Source organism: Oncorhynchus mykiss, chromosome 8 (assembly GCF_013265735.2).
Source record: "Oncorhynchus mykiss isolate Arlee chromosome 8, USDA_OmykA_1.1, whole genome shotgun sequence".
NCBI lineage: Eukaryota > Metazoa > Chordata > Actinopteri > Salmoniformes > Salmonidae > Oncorhynchus > Oncorhynchus mykiss.
This window is the reverse complement of record NC_048572.1, coordinates 19,788,043-19,812,804: the sequence shown is the minus strand read 5'-3', so window position 1 is coordinate 19,812,804 and position 24,762 is coordinate 19,788,043. Positions and strand designations below refer to the sequence as shown.

At 42.6% G+C, this 24,762-nt stretch overlaps 1 protein-coding gene across 17 annotated transcripts in view; it reads left to right on the top strand.

Annotated features, from left to right (window-relative positions):
- LOC110529554 (protein 4.1) overlaps window positions 1-24,762 on the top strand; it is a 103,358-nt gene that overhangs the window by 13,734 nt on the left and 64,862 nt on the right. The window contains exon 2 of one of the 17 annotated variants that reach the window (XM_036984952.1): window positions 3,539-4,025. The exons of 15 other annotated variants lie outside the window; for them this stretch is intronic. The gene's annotated coding sequence lies outside the window, so the exon portion shown is untranslated. Of the gene's footprint in view, window positions 1-3,538; window positions 4,026-24,265; window positions 24,608-24,762 lie in introns of those variants that run through there. One more of the 17 variants, XM_021611816.2, reaches the window with a different exon arrangement.

Genomic DNA, 24,762 nt, shown 5'->3' with positions numbered 1-24,762 from the left:
TTATCAAGCTAGCAGAAGGGCCTTAGGGACGTCGCGACGGAGGAATTGTGTTACAGCCTCCTCGTGTGGTTACGTCGATAGACCATTCATGATGAATTAATAGGGTTCCGTGTAGCTAAGGGGTCCAGTCCAATTGGCAAAATAGGTATAGTGGCCTAAGAAATTGGCCGATGGATCTCTTCAGCTAACAACTGTTATTGTGAAGTGGAAACATTTAGGTGCAACAAAGGCTCAGCAGTGAAGTGGTAGGCTACACAAGCTCACAGAATGGGACCACTGAGTGCTGAAGCCCATAGCGTGTGAAAAGTGCCTGTCCTCGGTAGGGCGGACCCCATTTAATCATCTGGTCAATTGTTTGGTCGATAGGTTGTTGGTCGACCGAGATTTCTTTAGTCAAGCAGTATCTCAAAATCGCCGTACAAGACTCCTATCTGAGTGGACTGATCCGTTGTGGAGGCCGGGGGGATGGCGCAGTCCATCAGTCTAAGACGTGCTACTGAAATTGTATATGGTTATATTACATAAGAACAATGGTGCAACACTACTAAAAATTAGATTTTCGAATAAATAACAAATGTAGTTTTTCTCTCGTTGGAAAGCGGTTGCTGTCCACGTTAGAGGTCGACCGATTATGATTTTTCAACGCTGATACCGATTTATTGGAGGACCAAAAAAGCCGATACCGATTTAACCGGCCCTATTTATTTTTAAATAATTAAAAAAAAAAAACATTTTATTTATTTGTAATAATGACAATTACATCTACTGAATGAAAACTTATTTGAACTTAATATAATACATCAATAAAATCAAGTTAGCCTCAAATAAACAATGAAACATGTTCAATTTGCTTTAATAAATAATGCAAAAACAAAGTGTTGGAGAAGAAAGTAAAAGTGCAATATGTGCCATGTAAGAAAGCTAACGTTTAAGTTCCTTGCTCAGAACATGAGAACATATGAAAGCTGGTTGTTCCTTTTAACATGAGTCTTCAATATTCCCAGGTAAGAAGTTTTAGGTTGTAGTTATTATAGGACTATTTCTCTCTATACAATTTGTATTTTATATACCTTTGACGGATGTTCTTATAGGCACTTTAGTATTGCCAGTGTTAACAGTATAGCTTCCGTCCCTCTCCTCGCCCCAACCTGGGCTCTGCGTGCAATGAACACGAGAAGTGACACAATTTCACCTGGTTAATATTGCCTGCTAACCTGGATTTCTTTTAGCTAAATATGCAGGTTTAAAAATATATACTTCTGTGTATTGAGCTAACTTCTCTGGGATATGGGACGCATCCCACCTGGCCAAAAGCCAGAGAGATTGCAGAGTGCCAAATTCCTATAAAAATCTAACTTTCATGAAATCACACCTGTAAGATACCAAATTAAAGCTACATGTGTTGTGAATCCAGCCAACATGTCAGATTTCAAAAAGGCTTTTCAGCGAAAGCAAACAATGCTATTATCTGAGGATAGCACCTTCGTAAACAAAAGAGAAAACATTTCAACCCTGCAGGCGCAACACAAAACGCAGAAATAAAAATATAAATCATGCCTTACCTTTTTGTTCAAATAATGCCGTTGATTATATATCCAAAATGTCAATTTATTTGGCGCGTTTGATCCCGAAAAACACCGGTTCCAATTTGCGCAACGTGACTACAAAATATAGTAAAGTTACCTGTAAACTTTACCAAAACATTTCAAACTACTTTTGTAATACAACTTTAGGTATTTTTTAAAGTAAATAATTGCTAAAATTGAAGACGGGATGATCTGTGTTCAATACAGGAAGAAAACAAACTGACACTACCTTTCTGGTCACGCGCCTCTTATCTAACAGTACACTTCAAGGGACCCTCGTTCAAGATTGCCGTACTTCTTCATTACACAAAGGAATAACCTCAACCAATTTCTAGACTGGTGACATCCAGTGGAAGCGGTAGGAACTGCAAGAAGGTCCCTTAGAAATCTGGATTCCCAATGAAAACCCATTGAAAAAAGTGACAAAAAAAAAAGTCGGAATGGTTTGTCCTCGGGGTTTCGCCTGCTAAATAAGTTCTGTTTTACTCAGACATGATTCAAACCGTTTTAGAAGCTTCAGTGTTTTCTATCCAATCTACTAATAATATGCATATCTCATCTTCTGGGGATGAGTAGCAGGCAGTTGAATTTGGGCATGCATTTCATCCGGATGTGAAAATACTGCACCCTGTCACCAATAAGTTAAAGGCATTGGTGTTTATGGTTAGGTACAGTCGTGCAACGATTGTGCTTTTTTTCGCAAATGTGCTTTTGTTAAATCATCCCCCTGCGTTGCATTGTTTATATGCAACGCAGGACACTATAGAAAATATCTAGTAATATCATCAACCATGTGTAGTTAACTAGTGATTATGATTGATTGATTTTATTTTTATAAGATAAGTTTAATGCTAGCTAGCAACTTACCTTGGCTTCTTACTGCATTCGTGTAACAGGCAGGCTCCTCGTGGAGTGCAATGAGAGGCAGGTGGTTAGAGTGTTGGACTAGTCAACTGTAAGGTTGCAAGATTGAATCCCCAAACTGACAAGGTAAAAATCTGTCATTCTGCCCCTGAACAAGGCAGTTAACCCACCATTCCTAGGCCGTCATTGAAAGTAAGAATGTGTTCTTAACTGACTTGCCTAGTTAAATAAAGGTGAAAAGAAAATCCAAATCGGTGTCCAAAAATACAGATTTCCAATTGTTATGAGAACTTAAAATTGGCCCTGATTTAATCGGTCGACCTCTAATCTATACAGAACCTGTTTGACAACACACACAATATTCAGTCTATTCTTGATCTTCAGCATTGTCCACAACTAGTCACATTTATTCCACACATCTGACTTCCCCTTTACCTGAGCAACCTATAAACTCAATAGTTTAATATTTATTTTTCACGTACTCTGCATCCATTTTGCCGTTACGGTGTTGAGTTTGTTATAGCTAATTTATTGATGTGCTTTAGGCACGGCCTGCCCGTTCATTAGGCGGCCAACTAGGGCGGCATTTTCTGAGCTAAACTGATCAAGACTCGCCACCAACAGCGCACACAACCTCTGCCCCAAAACGATTATGATTTCTCTCAACCAGTGCGGCATGGGCTTTTTAAGTGAGCGCTGATGCCGCCCTTTGATAAGCAGTGCCCACTTCAACAAAGGCAGGGGCGCAAAATATTTGCTTGTCCGTTCTCAGCGCGCCTCTCCAGGGTGCTGTTGGAGAGACTCATCTCTGCAGCGCTCCACCAACGTTCAGTCAAAAAAATGATCTTACATAAATCATGTAACCGATATGGTAGAAAGAGTATGTGTTGCTCGCGGTTGGTCGAAAGAGTATATGTTGCTCGCGGTTTGAGCAAGAAAACAGTAACTGATTTGATAAATTGAACTAAGTGCAGTGCATAAATAACATGAATAGCCTACATGTAGGCCAATCAACTTTCACAGTGAATGCTTTTTGTTGTATTTTGTGCATATTCTGGAGTGATGAATCACGCTTCTCCCTCTGGCAGACCGACGGACATCTGGGTTTGGCCGATGCCAGGAGAAGACTACCTGCCCGAGTCCATTGTGCCAACTGTAAAGTTTGGTGGAGGAGGAAAAATGGTGGCTGTTTTTCATGGTTCGGGCTTCGCCCCTTAGTTCCAGGGAAGGAAATCTTAACATTACAGACATTCTAGACGATTCTGTGCTTCCAACTTTGTGGCAACAGTTTGGGGAAGGCCCTTTCCTGTTTCAGCATGACAATGCCCCTGTGCACAAAGTGAGGTTCATACAGAAATGGTTTGTTGAGATCAGTCTGGAAGAACTTGACTGGCCTGCACAGAGCCCTGACCTCAACCCCATTAAACACTTTTGGAATTAATTGGAAGGCTGACTGCCAGCAAGCTCTAATCGCCCGATCTCACCAATGCTCTTGCTCTCTTCTCCCAGAAGACTGGAGGTTGATATATCCGCAAAGGGGACCAACTCCATATTAATGCCCCTGATTTTGGAATGGTATGTTTGACGGTGTTTTTTAATATATATATATATATCTCACACACAGTACATGACCAAAAGTGTGTTGGTGTAGTCTACATATCATTGTCTCCTGCTGGGTGTCCTGCAGGATGGTGAAGCAGTGACGAAACCCCAAGCTGTGTAAACAAGATATTTAGGCGGTGCAGCCACTCTACTTCTGGTTATTGGGGCAGCAGCACTGGAAAATCATGAGAATGCCCTGTCGCTTCCCACTTTTCCCATCAGGAAAATGTCTGCGCCACTGATTTCCGCTTCTGTATGGGGAATTCCAGTGATGATCACAGCAAAGACTATCCTTCCGAGGGTCGTCTCTGGCTGTCTGAAATGTGTCCATCCTCACCGTGGAATACTAATTGAAGCCGTGTTCACAGCCCCCTGTTGTATCCTCCACCACTACAAGTAGCCCGTGCCAAACGGAGGGATCCTCAAGATCTTTAATCCACTATTAGCAGATTGGTTTAGTAAACCGAGGAGGCTATTGCCCATAAGTCTATTTTGGACCGCTATCTTTTTCACCCCAGCTAAAGAGAAATAGATGGAAGTTATTGACCGCTCTTATTAGCCCACAGATTTAGCTGGATTGATTATTCTAAGGAGCCTGATTTTAAGCTGCTGAAGGATTTGTTTGAGTAGTGCGGAATTGTGAGTTTGCGTGTCAAAAGAAAGCTTTTGAATTGCCTTCAAAAGGTAAACACCGCTTGGACTCCCCATAAGCCATGATAAAGTAAATCACACCGTGAGGATGTTCTTTAAACTGCGGAGTTCAGTTTTCCATACCCTTTAGTGAGACAAAAATGCCCTTGTGTTCATGCTGGAGAGGGAGAGATAAAGGAATGAGGATTAGCGGATGAGACTGAGGAAACGGCCAGGCCGTAATGGGATGGATGGAGTTTGTCACCACGTCAGACTTCCTGTTACCCCAGGCCTACTCCGCGAGGACAAAGTTCACAGGGCTGTTTAGGGCAGATTGCAGGAGGTGCTGATGGCTCCTTCTCTGGAAAACAAACATGGCCCCTAACTATGACGACTAAGAGCTGGCCTGGCGGAACAGGCTGCTGCTCTGCTACGGTCCTCCTGTGCAGTCTCACACTTTATTTGAGTGTAACGAATACTTTGTCTTGCCAAAAAACAGCGATTTCCCGCAAGGACTGCTGGTGAGGAGGTAAGTGTATATGAAAACAGATCATGGGAACATTTTTCAGTTTGGTGATTTACTGTCACCAGAGCCAAGAACAAGTCTAAACACCTGATATTTATTTTAATTATTTATATCACCGTAGTGATGTAGTATTTTTGAAAGTGTATCTTATTTTCTTTTTAATATATATTTTTGTGCTAGTTGGCTGTACTTGCAACAAAACACCCTTTTCTATCATAACTTTTTTTTAAATAGGGAGACAATTTTTTTTTCAATATTTTTATTTCCATGATTGATCAACTTGTTTTCTCATGGGTCGCTCTTGTCCCTCTGTAGCAGACATGGTGAACAATATGTTTGGAACATCGATGAGTAACGAACAGCAGTATCATTAGCCTATGTCAATCTAGTGGAATATTTTAGGGGGTTAGATCAGCTTTAATATTGATGATTGTGGCTTCTATCAATGTAAAATATAAACGCAACATGCAACAATTTCATAGATTTTGCTGAGTTAAAATTCATATGAAGAAATCAGTGAATTTGAAATAAATAAATTAGGCCCTAATCTATGGATTTCACATGACTGGGAATTTGGATATGCATCTGGTCACAGTTGGGCTTCAGGTGCTCTTCAAGGTATTTTTGTGCATTTACAATCGCTAAAATGCAATTGTGTTCATTGGTCACTAACTCTACATGTACATATTACCTCAACTAACCGGTTCCCCCGCACATTGACTCTGTTCCAGTACCCACTGTATTTAACCTCGCTATTATTTTACTGCTGCCTTAATTATTTGTTACTATTTTAAAACAAATATATTTTTTACACAACACTTTTCCCCCTCCCTAGCGTTTCAAAACGGTCACAAAAATAAGTGCTGAAATTCATTATTTTAAAAGATGGAGATGAAGGAAAAATACTGTTTTGAAACAGCTAGCTGTGATACAATATTGTCAAATGTCCCGATGTGTAAATATCGTTTAGATACAATTTGACGACATTTTTGAATGGTTTCTCATTTTGTTCTTGACCAAAGTTGAACCCTATTTAAGGGAATACATTTGTTTTTCAAGGAAGCTCTCAGAATAACAAAGTTGTGGTGTGTTTCCAAGGGAACCCCCGTGCGTGCACCTGTGCAGAGATTACCTCCATGTGGCCCCTTGGGAACACTCATCTCCATGGCTCAAATCACTAATGGGAGATGAAAAGGGAATTTAGCAAGGGACCATGGGCATTTATAACTGATTTGTATTATTCAGATTTGGAACACTCAGACATTCAGAGAGAATAAAGGGGGAATGGGCGGTCTTGTAGGGCGCACAGTCAGCCTGTATTACTGTTTAAACACAGCACACTGGAGCCCTTTCCACATGAATGTCCCTCCAGTATGACACCATTTTAACCTGTCAGTGGCAAGGAAGCACTATGGACTACATCTTAATTTTGCCCTCGTCAACATGGTGGTGCTTGCTCTTGGAGTGCTGCATCAGATGACAAAACATGTTCTTACTTCCAGTTATTCACTGTTCAGGACAACGTGCCATTTCAATGAATTTGTCATTGCTCATACTCTGGTGGATGAAAAACAAAAACCTGGAGGGTTGTTATCAGTAGGTGTCATAGATAACCACTGAATCATGTCACATGGCTGGCTTGCAGTGCAACACATCAGGTTTTAAATTTGTCATAGTTTAGTGTGAAATTGTTGAATTTGAAAATTACGTATTCCATTACCCAAAACTCTTGTCTGAGTGTGACAGATGGCTGGCATTGTCAACAAGGATTAGGACATGGTTTGTTTTTCTCAGGTGATTAACGCAATACATATTTTTACTCAACAGATGATCCTCACAGGTATCTACCATATACCACTCATCCCCATGTTTGTTGGGAAAATAGCCTCAAGTAGCCCTAAGGCTCGACACGCGTAAAGGATATGCTCTAATCTACAGAAAAACAAAGAAATTGTATAATTGTTTCAACAAGTCTCCGTTGAGCCTGTGAGAGGGTCACTGTTAGGGTTGGTTATCATTCATTAGATTAGCTCTACCCCAGTCTGTCCCAGCCCAGCTGCTCCATAATGCTGCTCTCTCTGCTTTGAGGGAGATTACATTTTCGGGGTCCAGCCCAGAGTTGGATTAGAACCTCTGGCTCCAGACTCCAATCTATTGTGTGTGGGCGGGAGTCCGGGGCGGAACGTGGTCACTGCTCTAGAACCCAGATGTGTTCCCTCAGGAGGTCCATTCCAGGGCTGGGCCCATAGAATAAAAGCTATGACATCACTAGTCCATCAGCCCACAGACTTTAATCCACAATAACAACTCCACCAGACTCAACAGCTGTCTGGATTAAACAGGCGTTATTCTGTGTTTGCTTTAATCTGTATGATAATGCCCTTGTACGAAATGTACTGTACTTCACCCTAACAGCCAGCTATGTTTTGTGTGTCAATATCAGAGGAATGTTCAAATCTGATGTCTGACTGGAATTTGAGCCTAAATCTTTTGGCAGCATATTTGTTAGTTTAGACTATGCTTGGAATTTTGACACTGACCATTATTATAACACTTTTGTTTTCCTGCCCAGATGATGAGAAAGTCTTAACAGACAGTAACTTTTTGTTGGGGGGGGGGGGGGGGGATCTCATGTAAAAGAAAAAGGCTATCATTCAAGCTATGCACATCATGAAGAAGGGCTCAATGTGAATCTGTTTTGCAATCGTTCTTGAATGTGTGGGCTCCCAGAGCACGCTGATGAAATCCAGCCCAGTCTGGAGCAGGGGTTGAAGCTGGAAGTTGGCTCTCTGGACTGGGGTCCCTGCAGTGGTAGTATCTATGGCCAAATAAAATCTAGTCCAGACACTGAGCAACAGAGATCAAATGCTTCAGGGGCAAACCGGAGGCCAGGAAGTGTGCTAATATCAACCCAGTATCTCTGTGGGGCTGTGTCCTATACATTGTGTTGTTGGTATTGGAGTCCCTCCTTCCCTGCATCAGTTCTAGGAACAGCTGAAAAGCTTCCAAGAGGAGGGAACCATTAACTAAAGCTGTCCTGTCACCACACTGTAGTGCTACTTGACGCTGGAGTTAAGCGATATGCCCTGATTCTGGATTTCTGTCCCTCGACACAGCAAAATCTGCAGTGCTGCAGCCAGGAGCTTATTTTTATCTCTGGGAAGGACAGTTGAGGATGTGAGGGAAAAATGGGACTCACGCAATGCTATATTTGGCATGTTTTAAGTTGGTCTTGATATCAGCATTATGAAGTCTGAACTTGGAGTTTCTGTGCTTTACCCTCTTGGTTGTATGATGTCATGAGACAGGCTCTAGCTCATGTGTTCTTGCGACTGTCTATTAAAATCTTCTCTCTGATGTAATGTGTAGATACACCTAATATTAGCCTAAACCATCTGACTGGGGGTGGACTTACACAGTAAACAATTGTCTTTGTATAGTATATGTATAGACATCAACAAACTACTTTCACTTGCAAATCAAAGAGAACCTTTGCAGACACAGGAAGCCACATTTGATGCCCTTCATTGTTACTGTTAACGAGCTGCAGTGTTCTCTGGTGTCTGAAGCAGGTAAAGAAGCATGGATAGCTGCCAGTGTGTGTGTGGCTGAAGATGACCTGAATGTAATTTAGATCATGTAACTGAGAGGAGTTATTCTAGGTGCCTACATCACCCCTTCAGACACCATCTAAACCAGTGATGGTCATGGATTCTCTGTAAAATTCTAGGACTCTTATCTCTCATCTTTCCCTTCAAGCCATAAATAGCCAACCGCTTAGTCCTTCACTGCTCAACCAGGCCCTGTGAGAGCCAGCCAGAAGGGGACAGTGGGACACAGTAGCCCAGCGGCTGACAGTGATTGATCACGATATTGTTGTGGACTTGCAGGCAGTGTGAGACAAAGTTTGTCACAGTCACTGCCTCAGCTATGGATGGTGACGATGGGAGGAATTCATAGATCACAAAGGAGATGTCCAGATAAGAGAGATTGGGAATTGAGGTTAGGTGTAGGTGGCTCAATACGCATTCAAGGGGGTTTTAACACATGGGATAAATCTGTCTTGATAAACTCATCAAATTATTGATAAACTTGTAAGCGAAGATATTTTAGTTTTTACTGGCATTGACTAACAAATTTGATCTTCTGCATAAAATATCCAAGTAAAATTGTTCCAGCCTCTCATAACATGATTTTCTAATTTAACAACAAATAAAGCAATTTTTTCTACACCAGTGTTTCCCAACCCTGGTCATCGTTTACCCCCAACAGTACACAGTTTAGTTGGAGCCCTTGACGAACACATCTCATTCAGCTCATTGAGGGCTTGATGATTTAGTTGGCAAGTTGAATCAGGTGTGCTTGTCCAGGGTTACAAAGCAAATGTGTACTATTGGGTGTACTCGAGGACCAAGGTTGGGAAACACTGAGTCTGAGGCGCTGCGCTCCCAAAGTTGTGGAGTTACTCTGGTTCAGACACTGCTGATTATGTGAGCAGAGTTGAGTGGTCAGATATCCCAATACCCATCTATTTTTGACTACCTGGACCTACCATTTTGGTTTTGAAGTATTAAAACCATAGGATTTGAATAAAGTATTTTAATTAACAACATGAAAAGGTGACAGTAAGAAAAGCTCATTGCAAATATGCTACTGTACATGCTGTATGAAGCAGCATATGAACACTAAATTGCAGGGCTGTAATGGTAAACGTATTTGTAGCGAACCGTTCGGTACAGGGATTTCAGATCGGTCAGCAATATGAACCACAATGAAGTCGGAAGTTTACCTACACCTTAGCCAACTACATTTAAACTCAGTTTTTCACAATTCCTGACATTTAATCCTAGTAAAACTTCCCTGTCATAGGTCAGCTAGGTTCACCACTTTTATTTTAAGAATGTGAAATATCAGAATAATAGTTTACAGTGATTTTATTTCAGCTTTTATTTCTCATCACATTCCCAGTGGGTCAGAAGTTTACATACACTCAATTACTATTTGGTAGCATTGACTTTAAATTGTTTCACTTGGGTCAAAGGTTTCAGTTAGCCTTCCACAAGATTCCCACAATAAGTTGGGTGAATTTTGGCCCATTCCTCCTGACAGAGCTGGTGTAACTGAGTCAGGTATGTAGGCCTCCTTGCTAGCACACGCTTTTTAAGTTCTGCCCACACATTTTCTATAGGAATGAGGACAAGGCTTTGACTTTGTTGTCCTTAAGCCCCTTTGCCACAACTTTGGAAGTATGCTTGGGGTCATTGTCCATTTGGAAGACCCATTTGTGACCAAGCTTTAACTTCCTGACTGTTGTCTTGAGATGTTGCTTAAATATATCCACATAATTGTCCTCATGCTGCCATCTATTTTGTGAAGTGCACCAGTCCCTCCTGCAGCAAAGCACCCCCACAACATGGTGCTGCCACCCCTGTGCTTCACGTTTGGGAAGGTGCTCTTCGGCTTGCAATCCTCCCCCTTTTTCCTCCAAACATAACGATTGTCATTATGGCCAAACAGCTCTATTTTTGTTTCATCAGTCCAGAGGACATTTCTCCAAAAAGTACGATCTTTGTGCAGTTGCAAACCGTAGTCTGGCTTTTTTATGGCGGTTCTGGAGCAGTGGCTTTTTCCTTGCTGAGCGGCCTTTCAGGTTATGTCGATTTAGGAATTGTTTTACTGTGGATATAGTTTATTTTGTACCAGTTTCCTCCAGCATCTTCACATGGTCCTTTGCTGTTGTTCTGGGATTGATTTGCACTTGGAGACAGAACGCGTCTCCTTCCTGAGCCCTATGATGTTTTTACTTGTGTGCTATTGTTTCTACAGATGAACGTGGTACATTCAGGCGTTTGGAAATTGCTCCCAAGGATGAACCAGACATGTGGCGGTCTACAATATAAATAAAAAATTATCTCTGAGGTCTTGGCTGATTATCTTTAGATTTTTCCTGTAATGTCAAGCAAGTAAGCCTTGATTTACCCCCCCCCCCCCCCCCCCCCCCCACAGTTACACCTCCAATTGACTCATGTGATCAGAAGCTTCTAAAGCCATGACATCATTTTTGGGAATTTTCCAAGCTGTTTAAAGGCACAATCAACTTAGTGTATGTAAACCTCTGACCCACTGGATTTGTGATAGATTATTACACTCTGTAAACCGTTGTTGGAAAGTAGATGTTAGTAGATGGTAGATGGTTAGTAGATGTACAAGACATTTGTGGAGTCGTTGAAAAACGAGTTTTAATGACTCCAACCTAAGTCTAGCAGAGAACTGGAAGGAAAGGCGGCCAAAGAGGTGTTGGCTTTGGGGATGACCAGTGAAAAATACCTGCTGGAACGACTGCTACAGCTGGTTGTTGCAATGGTGACCAGTGAGGTTAGATAAGTCGGGACATTACCTATCAAATACTTTTTGGTGACCTGGAGCCAGTGGGTTTGGTAACGGATATGTAGCTTGGGCCAGCCAATGAGCACATACAGGTCTCGGTGGTGGGTGTGTATGGGGCTTTTGTGACAAAACAGATGGCACTGTGATAGACTGCATCCAGTTTGCTGAGTAGAGTGTTGGAGGGTATTTTGTAAATGACATCGCCGAAGTTGAGGATCGGTAGGATTGTCAGTTTTACGAGGGTATGTTTGAGGTTGACCGATTTATGATTTTTCAATTCCGATACCGATTTATTGGAGGACCAAGAAATGGCGATACCGATTAATCGGCCGATTTAAAAATTAAAAAAGTTATTTAAAAAAAAAAATATATATATATATATATATTTTTTTTTTAAATAACTTTTTTTTTATTTTAATGTATTTGATTTGATGTAAATTGATTTTATTGATGTATTATACATATTATTTCTTTCATTTTTTTTATTTGTATATATATATATATATATATATATATATATATATATATATATATATATAAATTTTAAAAAATGAAAAAAATAATATGTATAATACATCAATAAAATCAATTTAGCCTCAAATAAATAAATACACTTTTATTTTTATATATTTTATTTTAAAAAATCGTATTATACATCAATAAAATCAATTTAGCCTCAAATAAATAATGAAACATGTTCAATTTGGTTTAAATAATGCAAAAACAAAGTGTTGGAGAAGAAAGTAAAAGTGCAATATGTGCCATGTAAAAAAGCTAACGTTTGCGTTCCTTGCTCAGAACATGAGAACATATGAAAGCTGGTGGTTCTTTTTAACATGAGTCTTCAATATTCCCAGGTAAGAAGTTTTAGGTTGTAGTTATTATAGGACTATTTCTCTCTACGATTTGTATTTTATATACCTTTGACGGATGTTCTTATAGGCACTTTAGTATTGCCAGTGTTAACAGTATAGCTTCCGTCCCTCTCCTCGCCCCAACCTGGGCTCGAACCAGGAACACATCGACAACAGCCACCCTCGAAGCAGCGTTACCCATGCAGAACAAGGGGAACAACCACTCCAAGTCTGAGCGAGTGACGTTTGAAACGCTATTAGCACGCGCTAACTAGCTAGACATTTCACTTCGGTTACACCAGCCTCATCTCGGGAGTTGATAGGCTTAAAGTCATAAACAGCTCAATGCTTGAACCATTGTGAAGAGCTGCTGGCATAACGCAGTGAAGTGCTGTTTGAATGAATTTAGCTAAAAGAAATCCAGCTGGTGCCTACCATCGCTCATTCAGACTGCTATATCAAATTATAGACTTAATTTTTTATTTATTACTTTTTTTTATTTTACCTTTATTTAACCAGGTAGGCAAGTTGAGAACAAGTTCTCATTTACAATTGCGACCTGGCCAAGATAAAGCAAAGCAGTTTGACAGATACAACGACAGAGTTACACATGGAGTAAAACAAACATACAGTATAAACAGTATAATACAGTATAAACAAGTCTATATACAATGTGAGCAAATGAGGTGAGAAGGGAGGTAGAGAAGGAAGGCAAAAAAGGCCATGGTGGCAAGGTAAATACAATATAGCAAGTAAAACACTGGAATGGTAGTTTTGCAATGGAAGAATGTGCAAAGTAGAAATAAAAATAATGGGGTGCAAAGGAGCAAAATAAATAAATAAATTGAAATACAGTTGGGAAAGAGGTAATTGTTTGGGCTAAATTATAGGTGGGCTATGTACAGGTGCAGTAATCTGTGAGCTGCTCTGACAGCTGGTGCTTAAAGCTAGTGAGGGAGATGAGTGTTTCCAGTTTCAGAGATTTTTGTAGTTCGTTCCAGTCATTGGCAGCAGAGAACTGGAAAGAGAGGCGGCCAAAGAAAGAATTGGTTTTGGGGGGTGACTAGAGAGATATACCTGCTGGAGCGTGTGCTACAGGTGGGAGATGCAATGGTGACCAGCGAGCTGAGATAAGGGGGGACTTTACCTAGCAGGGTCTTGTAGATGACATGGAGCCAGTGGGTTTGGCGACGAGTATGAAGCGAGGGCCAGCCAACGAGAGCGTACAGGTCGCAATGGTGGGTAGTATATGGTGCTTTGGTGACAAAACGGATTGCACTGTGATAGACTGCATCCAATTTGTTGAGTAGGGTATTGGAGGCTATTTTGTAAATGACATCGCCAAAGTCGAGGATTGGTAGAATGGTCAGTTTTACAAGGGTATGTTTGGCAGCATGAGTGAAGGATGCTTTGTTGCGAAATAGGAAGCCAATTCTAGATTTAACTTTGGATTGGAGATGTTTGATATGGGTCTGGAAGGAGAGTTTACAGTCTAACCAGACACCTAAGCATTTGTAGTTGTCCACGTATTCTAAGTCAGAGCCGTCCAGAGTAGTGATGTTGGACAGGCGGGTAGGTGCAGGTAGCGATCGGTTGAAGAGCATGCATTTAGTTTTACTTGTATTTAAGAGCAATTGGAGGCCACGGAAGGAGAGTTGTATGGCATTGAAGCTTGCCTGGAGGGTTGTTAACAGTGTCCAAAGAAGGGCCGGAAGTATACAGAATGGTGTCGTCTGCGTAGAGGTGGATCAGAGACTCACCAGCAGCAAGAGCGACCTCATTGATGTATACAGAGAAGAGAGTCGGTCCAAGAATTGAACCCTGTGGCACCCCCAGAGACTGCCAGAGGTCCGGACAACAGACCCTCCGATTTGACATACTGAACTCTATCAGAGAAGTAGTTGGTGAACCAGGCGAGGCAATCATTTGAGAAACCAAGGCTGTTGAGTCTGCCGATGAGGATGTGGTGATTGACAGAGTCGAATGCCTTGGCCAGATCAATGAATACGGCTGCACAGTAATGTTTCTTATCGATGGCGGTTAAGATATCGTTTAGGACCTTGAGCGTGGCTGAGGTGCACCCATGACCAGCTCTGAAACCAGATTGCATAGCAGAGAAGGTATGGTGAGATTCGAAATGGTCAGTAATCTGTTTGTTGACTTGGCTTTCGAAGACCTTAGAAAGGCATGGTAGGATAGATATAGGTCTGTAGCAGTTTGGGTCAAGAGTGTCCCCCCCTTTGAAGAGGGGATGACCGCAGCTGCTTTCCAATCTTTGGGAATCTCAGACGACACGAAAGAGAGGTTGAACAGGCTAGTAATAGGGGTGGCAACAATTTCGGCAGATCATTTTTAGAAAGAAAGGGTCCAGATTGTCTAGCCCGGCTGATTTGTAGGGGCCAGATTTTGCAGCTCTTTCAGAACATCAGCTGGATAGATTTGGGAGAAGGAGAAATGGGGAAGGCTTGGGCGAGTTGCTGTTGGGGGTGCAGTGCTGTTGACAGGGGTAGGAGTAGCCAGGTGGAAAGCATGGCCAGCAGTAGAAAAATGCTTATTGAAATGTTCAATTATGGTGGATTTTATCAGTGGTGACAGTGTTTCCTATCTTCAGTGCAGTGGGCAGCTGGGAGGAGGTGTTCTTATTCTCCATGGACTTTACAGTGTCCCAGAACTTTTTTGAGTTAGTGTTGCAAGAAGCAAATTATAACATAACACACAGAAATACGAGTCTTTGGTCATTAATATGGTCGAATCTGGAAACTATAATAAAAAATAAAAAACGTTTTATTATTTCTGTGAAATACGGAACCGTTCGGTATTTTATCTAACGGGTGGCATCCTAAGTCTAAATATTCCTATTACACTGCACAACCTTCAATGTTATGTCATAATTGCCAAAAATTCTGGCAAATTAGGCGGCCCAACCTGTTGCCTATACCCTGACTCTGCGTGCAATGAACGCAAGAGAAATGACACAATTTCACCTGGTTAATATTGCCTGCTAACCTGGATTTCTTTTAGCTAAATATGCAGGTTTTAAAATATATACTTCTGTGTATTGATTTTAAGAAAGGCATTGATGTTTATGGTTAGGTACACGTTGGAGCAACAACAGTCCTTTTTTCGCGAATGCCCACCGCATCGATTATATGCAACGCAGGACAAAACTACACATGGTTGATATTAGTTTATAACTAGTGATTATGATTGATTGTTATTTATAAGGTAAGTTTAATGCTAGCTAGCAACTTACCTTTGCTTCTTACTGCATTTGCGTAGCAGGCAGGCTCCTCGTGAGGCAGGTGGTTAGAGCGTTGGACTTGTTTAACCGTAAGGTTGCAAGATTGAATCCCCGAACTGACAAGGTAAAAATCTGTCGTTCTGCCTCTGAACAAGGCAGTTAACCCACCGTTCCTAGGCCGTCATTGAAAATAAGAATGTGTTCGTAACTGACTTGCCTAGTTAAATAAAGGTGTAAAAAAAAAAATCTGCAAAATCGGGGTCCGAAAATACTGATTTATGAAAACTTGAAATGGACCCTAATTAATCGTCCATTCCGATTAATCCGTCGACCTCTAGTATGTTTGGCAGCATGAGTGAGGATGCTTTGTTGCAAAATAGGAAGCCATTTCTAGATTTTCATATTGGATTGGAGATGCTTAATGTGAGTCTGGAATGAGAGTTTAGTCTAACCAGACACCTAGGTATTTGTAGTTGTCCACATTATTTTAAGTCCGAGGTGTCCAGAGTAGTGTTGCTAGAGGTCGGGCAGGTGCGGGCAATCGGTTGACGAGCATGCATTTAAGAGCAGTTGGAGGCCACGGAAGGAGTGTTGAATGTCATTGAAGCTCGTTTGGAGGTTTGTTTGCACAGTGTCCAAGGAAAGGCCAGATGTATACTGAATGGTGTCGTCTACGTAGAGGTGTATCAGAGAATCACCAGCAGCAAGGGCGATGCATACACACACGCGCGCACACACACGCAGAGAGAAGAGTTGGCCTGAGAATTGAACCCTGTGGTGCCCTCAGACTGCCAGAGGTCTGGACAACAGGCCCTCAAGAGTTCAGTGTGTCATTGATCTGCAAAGTAGTTGGTGAACCAGACGAGGCAGTCATTTGAGAAACCAAGGCTATTGAGTCTGCCGATAAGAATACATTGATTGACAGTCGAAAGCCTTGGCCAGGTCGACATACGGCTGCGCAGTATTGTCTCTTAACGATGGAGGTTATGATATCATTTAGGACCTTGAGTGTGGCTGAGGTGCAACCATTACCATCTTGGAAACCGGATTGCATTGTGGAGAAGGTACGGTGGGATTCGAAAATGGTCGATCTGTTTGTTAACTTCGCTTTCAAAAACCTTAAAGGCAGGATGGCTATGGGTCTGTAACAGTTTGGGTCTAGAGTGTCTCCCCCTTTGAAGAGGGGGACAGCGACAGCTTTAAAATCTTTAGGAATCTCCGACGATATGAAAGGGTTTGAACAGGCTAGTAATAGGGCTTGCAACAATTTTGGCGGATAATTTTAGAGGGCCCAGATTGTCTAGCCCAGCTGATTTGTAGGGGTGTAAACTCTTTCAACATCAGCTATTTGGGTGAAGGAGAAGCGGGGGGGGGGGGGGGGGGGTTGGCTTGGGCATTTTGCTGCGGGGGGTGCAGAGCTGTTGGCCAGTGCAGGGGTAGCCAGGTTGAAAGCATGGCCAGCCGAAGAAAAATGCTTATTGAATTTATCGGTGGTGACAATGTTTCCTAGCCTCATTGCAGTAGGCAGCTGGGAGGAGGTGCTCTTATTCTCCATGGACTTTACAGTGTCCCAGAACTTTTTGGAATTAGTGCTACGGGATGCAAATTTCTGTTAGGAAAGCTGAGGCTAGCATTTTCAAACTGCCTGTGTATATTGGTTCTTAACTTCGCTGAAAAGTTGCATATCACGGGAGCTGTTCAATGCTAATACAGTACGCCACAGGATGTTTTTGTGCTGATCAAGGGCAGTCAGGTCTGCAGTGAACCAATGGCTATGTCTGTTCTTAGTTCTTCATTTTTTTTGAATGGGGCATGCTAATTTAAGATGGTGAGGAGGGCACTTTTTAAAGAACAACCAGGCATCCTCTACTGACGTGTCAATATCCTTCCAGGATATCCGGGCCAGGTCGATTAGAAATGCCTCCTCGCCGAAGTGTTTTAGTGACTGTTTGACAGTGGAAAGGGGTGGTCGTTTGACTGCGGGCCCGTTACGGACGCAGGCAGTGACCGCTGAGATCCTGGTTGAAGACAGCAGAGGTGTATTTGGAGGATAAGTTGGTCAGGATGATATCTAGGAGGGTGCCCATGTTTACAGATTTGGGGTTGTACCTTGTAGGTTCCTTGATAATTTGTGTGAGATTGAGGGCATCTAGCTTAAATTGTAGGACAGCCGGGGTGCTATACATATCCTAGTTTAGGTCACCTAACAGTACGAACTCTGCAGATGGATGGGGGGGCAATCAATTCACATATGGAGTCCAGGGCCGAGGGGGGGGGTCTATAACGAGCGGCAACAGTGACACTTGTTTCTGAAAAGGTGGATTTAAAAAAGTCAAAGCTCAAACAGTTTGGGCACAGACCTGGATAGTATGACAGAACTATGCATGCTATTTGTGCTGTAGATTGCAACTCCGCCTTTGGCAGCTCTATGTTGACGGAAAATGTTGTTGGTGATAGAATTTGTGGCCTTCTAAACCAGTATTCAGACACGGCTCGGACATCAGGGTTGGCGGAGTGTGCTAAAGTGGTGAATAAAACAAATTTAGGAAGGAGGCTTCTGATAACATGCATGAGATAAAGGCTTTTATGGTTACAGAAGTCAACAAATGAGAGCACCTGGGGAATAGGTGTGATGCTGGGGGCTACAGGGCCTGGGTTAACCTCTACATCAGCAGAGGAGGAGTAGGATAATGGTACGGCCAAAGGCTATAAGAACTGGTCGTCTTGTGCGTTGGGAACAGAGAATAAGAGGCAGATTTCTGGGTGTGGTAGAATAGATTCAGGGAATAATGTACAGACAAGGGTATGGTAGGATGTGAGTACAGTGGGGGTAAACCTAGTCATTGAGTGACTGTGAGAGCTTGCATCTCTTGAGACACCAGTTAAACCAGGTGAGGTCTCTCCATGTGTGGTGTGTGTGACATAAAGCATGTTGAGCTGGACTAGGGGCTCTACAGTGAACTGAAACCAATAACTAACCGAAGCAGAAGAAGAGGCATATTGACATTGGAGAGAGGCATGTGTAGCCGAGTGATCATAGGGTCCAATGAGCAGCAATGGATGAGTCCAGGAGCCTTTCGGTACTCGCTACTATGCTAGGCGAGTGGGATGCACAGTGTTTATAAAGCTAGCCGGCCGGCGCTAGCAGATGGGTTTTCGGTGACATCGCAACGGAAACGCTTGTTGCAACCACATCGGACTATTACGTCGGCAGAGCAGTCATGATGGATCGGCGGGACTCAAGTGTCGCCAATGAAGGGTCCAGGCCAATTGGCAGAAGAGCTATTGTAACCCACGAATTAGCGGGTATACCTCTTTCGCTAGCCGGGAGAAAGGCCTAACTGGTGCTTACTTTGGGACAGAGGCGGAAGCCAGCGGTAGCCACTCGGATTGCAGCTAGCTAGCTGCGATGATTCATTGTAAATGGCACAGAGCTTGCGGCAGGAATCCGGTGATGAGAAGAAAAGCAGTCTGTGGTGCTCTGGGTTAATTTTGCGCTGTGCAGACTGGTAGGTATTGACCCGAGCTAAAGCTGGCTGGTGACCGAGCTGAAGGGGAAGACCGCTAGCCGTGGCTAACAGTGACTAGATGCTATTTAGCTGGCTAGCTTCTGATGGCGGTTCCAGTTATAACATATAAAAATAGCAGATCTGTACCATGTTGGGTGAGGTGGGTTGCAGGAAAGTATATTTAGATTGTAGGTGGTAAGTGCGATAAAAATGTATATGAGGGGAAAAAACAACGACTGAATTTTTAGATGGGACAAGACAAACATGCGTCTGACTGCTACGCCATCTTGGATTCTATGTAGTTAGCAAACCAGGCCAAAGACCTCTGAGAAACTAATACTCCTTAGCTGGCCCACAAGAATGGAATGCTCTACTGTATCAAATGCTTTGTCAATAAAAATAGCAGCACAACATTGCTTAGAATCAAGGGCAATGGTGGCATCATTGAGGAATCATTTAAGGTTGCGGTGACACATCCATAAGGGCAAGGCAGCATGGCTGAGTAAATTAGGAACCCTGACTTAAGGAAGTGATGATTTAACCTGTTGCGTGTAGGGGCCAGTATTTTGATGTTTGGATAAAAAACGTAAATGAAACTGCCTATTTCTCAGGCCCAGAAACTAGAATATGCATATAATTGTTTAGGATAGAAAACACTCTAAAGTTTCCAAAACTGTCAAAATATTGTCTGTGAGTATAACAGAATTACAGGCAAAAACCTGAGAAATCCAATTTTGTAAAAGCCAAATCAGTGGGTAAAATAAAACATTTCCACATGATTTAATTTCTAAGTGGTCGGTCTGTGGAAATCGTGTAGGAACGCGTCATAGGTACAAAAATCTTGTCACTGGAGATTGTGTCATCCCCTATCACATTTTAATAACGCTTTTACAACGATGACCCTTCCAGATTGTCAATTCAGCCAATAGATGGTATGTATGTACTTGTTTAGAATGCATCCATCTGTTTTCAATCATCTTGATTAAGTATATATTTCGCTTAGATGTGCTAAACCTAAACAGTGTACCAAATTATTCATCATTCAAGTACCATGTCACGATGCGCCCTGTGTGTCTAATCTGTTTCCCACAAAGGAGGCGATAGGAATCCCATTAGGCAATGAATGGAGAAACTACCCACCCAACTGACAGTCGACGCATTGCATTCACTTTATCATGCTGCGTCACGCGGTTGCTAAGCTAATCATCACGTTATCCCTTCTCAAAGTCGGGGTATGATTCAAGAAACCTGCCTAATTTCCTCAAGTACGTAGTGTCCCGATTCCAAAGCTAAACTCATCAAAAAAAGAAAGTCCTCTCACTGTCAACTGTCTATTTTCAGCAAACTTAACATGCAAATATTTGCATGAACATAAGATTCAACAACTGAGACAAACTGAACAAGTTCCACAGACATGTAACTAACAGAAATGGAATGTGTCCCTGAACAAATGGGGGTCAAAAGTAAGTCTGTATTTGGTGTGGCCACCAGCTGCATTAAGTACTGCAGTACATCTCATCCTCATGGACTGCACCAGATCTGCCAGTTCTTGCTGTGAGATATTACCCCACTCTTCCACTAAGGAAAGTTCCCGGGCATTTCTGGGGGGAACGGCCTTAGCCCTCACCCTCCGATCCAACAGGTCCCAGACGTGCTCAATGGGATTGAGGTCCGGGCTCTTCGCTGGCCATGGCAGAACACTGCCATTCCTGTCTTTCAGGAAATCACACACGGAACAAGCAGTATGGCTGGTGGCATTGTCATGCTGGAGGGTCATGTCAGGATGAGCTTGCAGGAAGGGTACCACATGAGGGAGGAGGATGTCTTCCCTGCAACACACATTGTTGAGATTGCCTGCATGGCGGAGCCTTCACCTCCAAATCGATCCCGCTCCAGAGTACCGGTCTCGGTGTAACGCAAATTTCTTCGACGATAAACGCGAATCCGACCATCACCCCCTGGTGAGACAAAACCGCGACTTGTCAGTGACGAGCACTTTTTTTGCCAGTTCTGTCTTGTCCAGCAACGGTGTGTTTGTGCCCATAGGTGGCGACGTTGACGGTTAGGCAGGTCCTCACCAGACCTCACAACAGGCCTACAAGCCCTAGGCTAGCCTTTCTCAGCCTATTGTGGACAGTCTGCACCGATGAAGGGATTGTGCGTTCTTGGTGTAACTCGGGCAGTTGCCACCCTGTACCTGTCCTGCAGGTGTGCTGTTCGGATGTACCGATCCTGTGCAGGTTACACATTGTCTGCAACGGAGAGGACGATCAGCTGTCCGTCCTGTCTCCCTGTAGATCTGTCTTAGGCGTCTCACAATACGGACATTGCAATTTATTGCCCTGGCCACATCTGCAGTCCTCATGCCTCATTGCAGCATGCCTAAGGCATATTCACGCAGGGACCCTGGGCATCTTTCTTTTGATGTTTTTGAGTCAGTAGAAAGGCCTCTTTAGTGTCTTAAGTTTTCATAATCGTGACCTTAATTGTCTACTGTCTGTAAGCTGTTAGTGTTTTAGTGATCGTTCCACAGGTGCATGTTCATTAATTGTTTATGGTTCATTGATTCCCATGCTTGTTCAGTGTTTAAACCGTTTACAATGAAGATCTGAAGTTATTTGTATATTTACAAATTGTCTTTTGAAAGACACGGTCCTGAAAAAGGGACGTTTTTTTTTGCTTAGTTTATATACGATATTACAGAAAGTTCATAATCTCACATCTTGGAAAAGATTGGCCATGTTGTACTAATTGTAAATTAAATTTGTGCTAATGTTCAGTTTTGTTAGCTCCCAATTGATTCCCATTCACTCCTTGATGGAGAGCGTTCCTTGTCCCAGAATCTCCCAGAATGCAGCATGCAGTCCATTGGCGAAGCATGGGCAATGTAGACAACGTAAATAATACAATTCTAATGGAGTTTCCCATCTCCTCAAAAGTATTTCTGTGGGTAAGAAATGTAATTTGCGCTCACTCTGGGCAGAGACTAACTAAGTGTAACTCTGTGAAATAGCCTCCTAAATTGATAGTGCAGTTTGCTGATATTGGCTTTTTTAAATTGTTGTGTACCTATGTTTTCTAGCTTTCTATCATAGGAGTTTGGGGTGGATTATCCATTTTAAGCGCTCAGCATTTAATCAACATTTCGTTGTATTAAATCATTTTTGTCTAAATTGCACATATAGGCTGTGCCTTTCACTATTAGAAACACATATGTGATGTTGCCTGGACAGCAGGGCAGCAGCAGAGGATACCCTCTCGCGCCTTCAGAGCCCTTCAGGACACTCCTGCCAGCCTGGGTAGGGATGCAGTTTATTTTGTATTTCTCTATAGCTAGGCCTAAAATAACCCTATCAAAGCAAAGCTCTGTGAAAGAGCTAATATGTCAGTCCTATTGGGCCAAAATCAGTGATACCCTATTGTATCGATAATAGAATGAAAATGAACTAAACTTTTAAGAGATCAGATATAAAAAAGAAATACTTTGCTACAATTAAACACTTGGCTAGCTACCCACCTTGTTTCTTTGTTATGTGCTACACCGCCATCCTTTCGGGATATGTGTCTTTTCAAATTCCACAATGATTCTTTAGTTGTGGACACTACATCACCGCACTCCCTCTCATGCTCTTGGTCCTCATCTTGTAAGTCACCTTGCTGTGCATCATCAGCTACATTTAAAAAATACATATATATTTACCAAACTCCATGACAATAGTTAAAGAAAGGGTTATAGCAGCACACAAGTAGCCTACAAAAGCATGCTGGGCCGGTCATGCCCGAAGTTCATTAAATGAGCAGTACTGGAGTGAAATTGGAGCGGGTGAGGAGGCTGACGCTCCAGCCTTTTGGTAACTCGCTCCAATCTCCAGTCAAATTTGGCTCTCTCCGCTCCAGCTCCGCTCACATACTCTGGTCTGAACTCTAGAGCGACATGGATTCAAACAGGCTTTTATCCTGCCATTGAGATGCATGCACAACTGTGAACTTCCTGTTGCTATAGCAACTCTCCTAAATCCCAGATAAAGTTTGGTTTAGATGTGGTACAAAATATATGCTTCAGTTCCGGAACTTGTGGCTATTTGCTCTTCCCCTTATCCATTTCACAGCCAAACTCATTGTTTGACCTCCAAAAAAGAAATCTGTACTTGGTGTGCTTTGATACCGTTGCCGAAGGCTTCAGAGGACGGATAAAATGTACATTTAGTGCCATGAGACCCGTAGAAATGAGCCTCTGTCTGTGGTATTTTCATCCTTTGGGGTGTCTGGACATTCTTCTTAGTTTAATCCTGCGGTGACCTTCCCAATGATGGGGCTGTGGCTTCGGCACGACACACAGCTTTGATCTCTCTTGGGGCATGGACCCCTTCACAGGGCACACTTTGAGGATACCGACTCTTCAGAGTGCCCCTCCAAAAGTGCTCCATTCTCTGGTGTATTACTGTACGATGTTGGACACATGGCTATTAACTCCCACTATTGTGTGTACTGTAGATCCAGCTGTTTCACTGTACATTGAAATGACTCAGACTTCCATCTGTCACCCAATGTTTTCAAGTTTTATTAGTCGTATGTACAGGATACTCATGGTATACATCGTCCAACTAAATACAGGTTCCTTCTCGACAATGCAACAAGAAATAATAAGAATAAGAAATAATACATACAATAATAAGAAATAATAAAGTAAATGGCAGTAGAATAGAAAAATGTTTGCATAAGTATACATTTAATAGAAGTATGTGTGATGGCACTAATACTGGGATAAAGCTTTGGCCAAAAAGTAATTCAGGGCAGCACCTGCTTACACCATTAGAATAATAGAGTTAGAACTTTGTTGATTCTTGTACTGTAAGCCTCTGTTGTGCTGAGAATAGGCCTACTACCTCTTGTCTACGCTCTGGAATGTGTAAAAATTGATAATTTGAGGACTGGCTCTTTAAACTCCAGTCATTTAGGTTAGATGGGCGTCAAACCACAGTGGGTCTGCATGTTAAAGCTTGTGGTTAGTGATCTTCTGCCACACAGAGCTGGTTTGAGACTGTTATTAAACTAGCTTTTGATTGGAGTGTCCCCTGAGGAGACTAGAGAGGACACTACTGATGAGGAGAGAGATCCCTGAATGCGAGTGTCCACCAACAACCCCTCTCTTGGCACATAGACTGTGGGGGTGGGGTCTGCCTCCTTCGTTCACTCTCTCCCTCCTCCCTCCCCATTATTTCTCTGTCACATTTGGCTCACTCTCTCTCAGCCTCATTATTCTCTCTGGCTCTCTGTCCCCCTGAGTTTGGTGCTGAGTGCGGTAATGACCGCAGCGTGTAGAGCAGGAAGCTGATCAGCTGGAATAGAGCACAGGAAGGTGACAGGAAAGGAAAGTCTGAGTCGGACATCAGAGGGGAGAGATCACGGTAAGGCGCTACTTGGTGCTCACACCCAGCCCTGCACCACAGCTGTGCACTGGCTTACTGTACTGAGGATACTGCTCTGAGGCTGACGCGGCTGGCTAATAGTCAATGCAGTTCATCTTCCGTTCACTTTGATAGAATGTCAAAATCAGCTGATT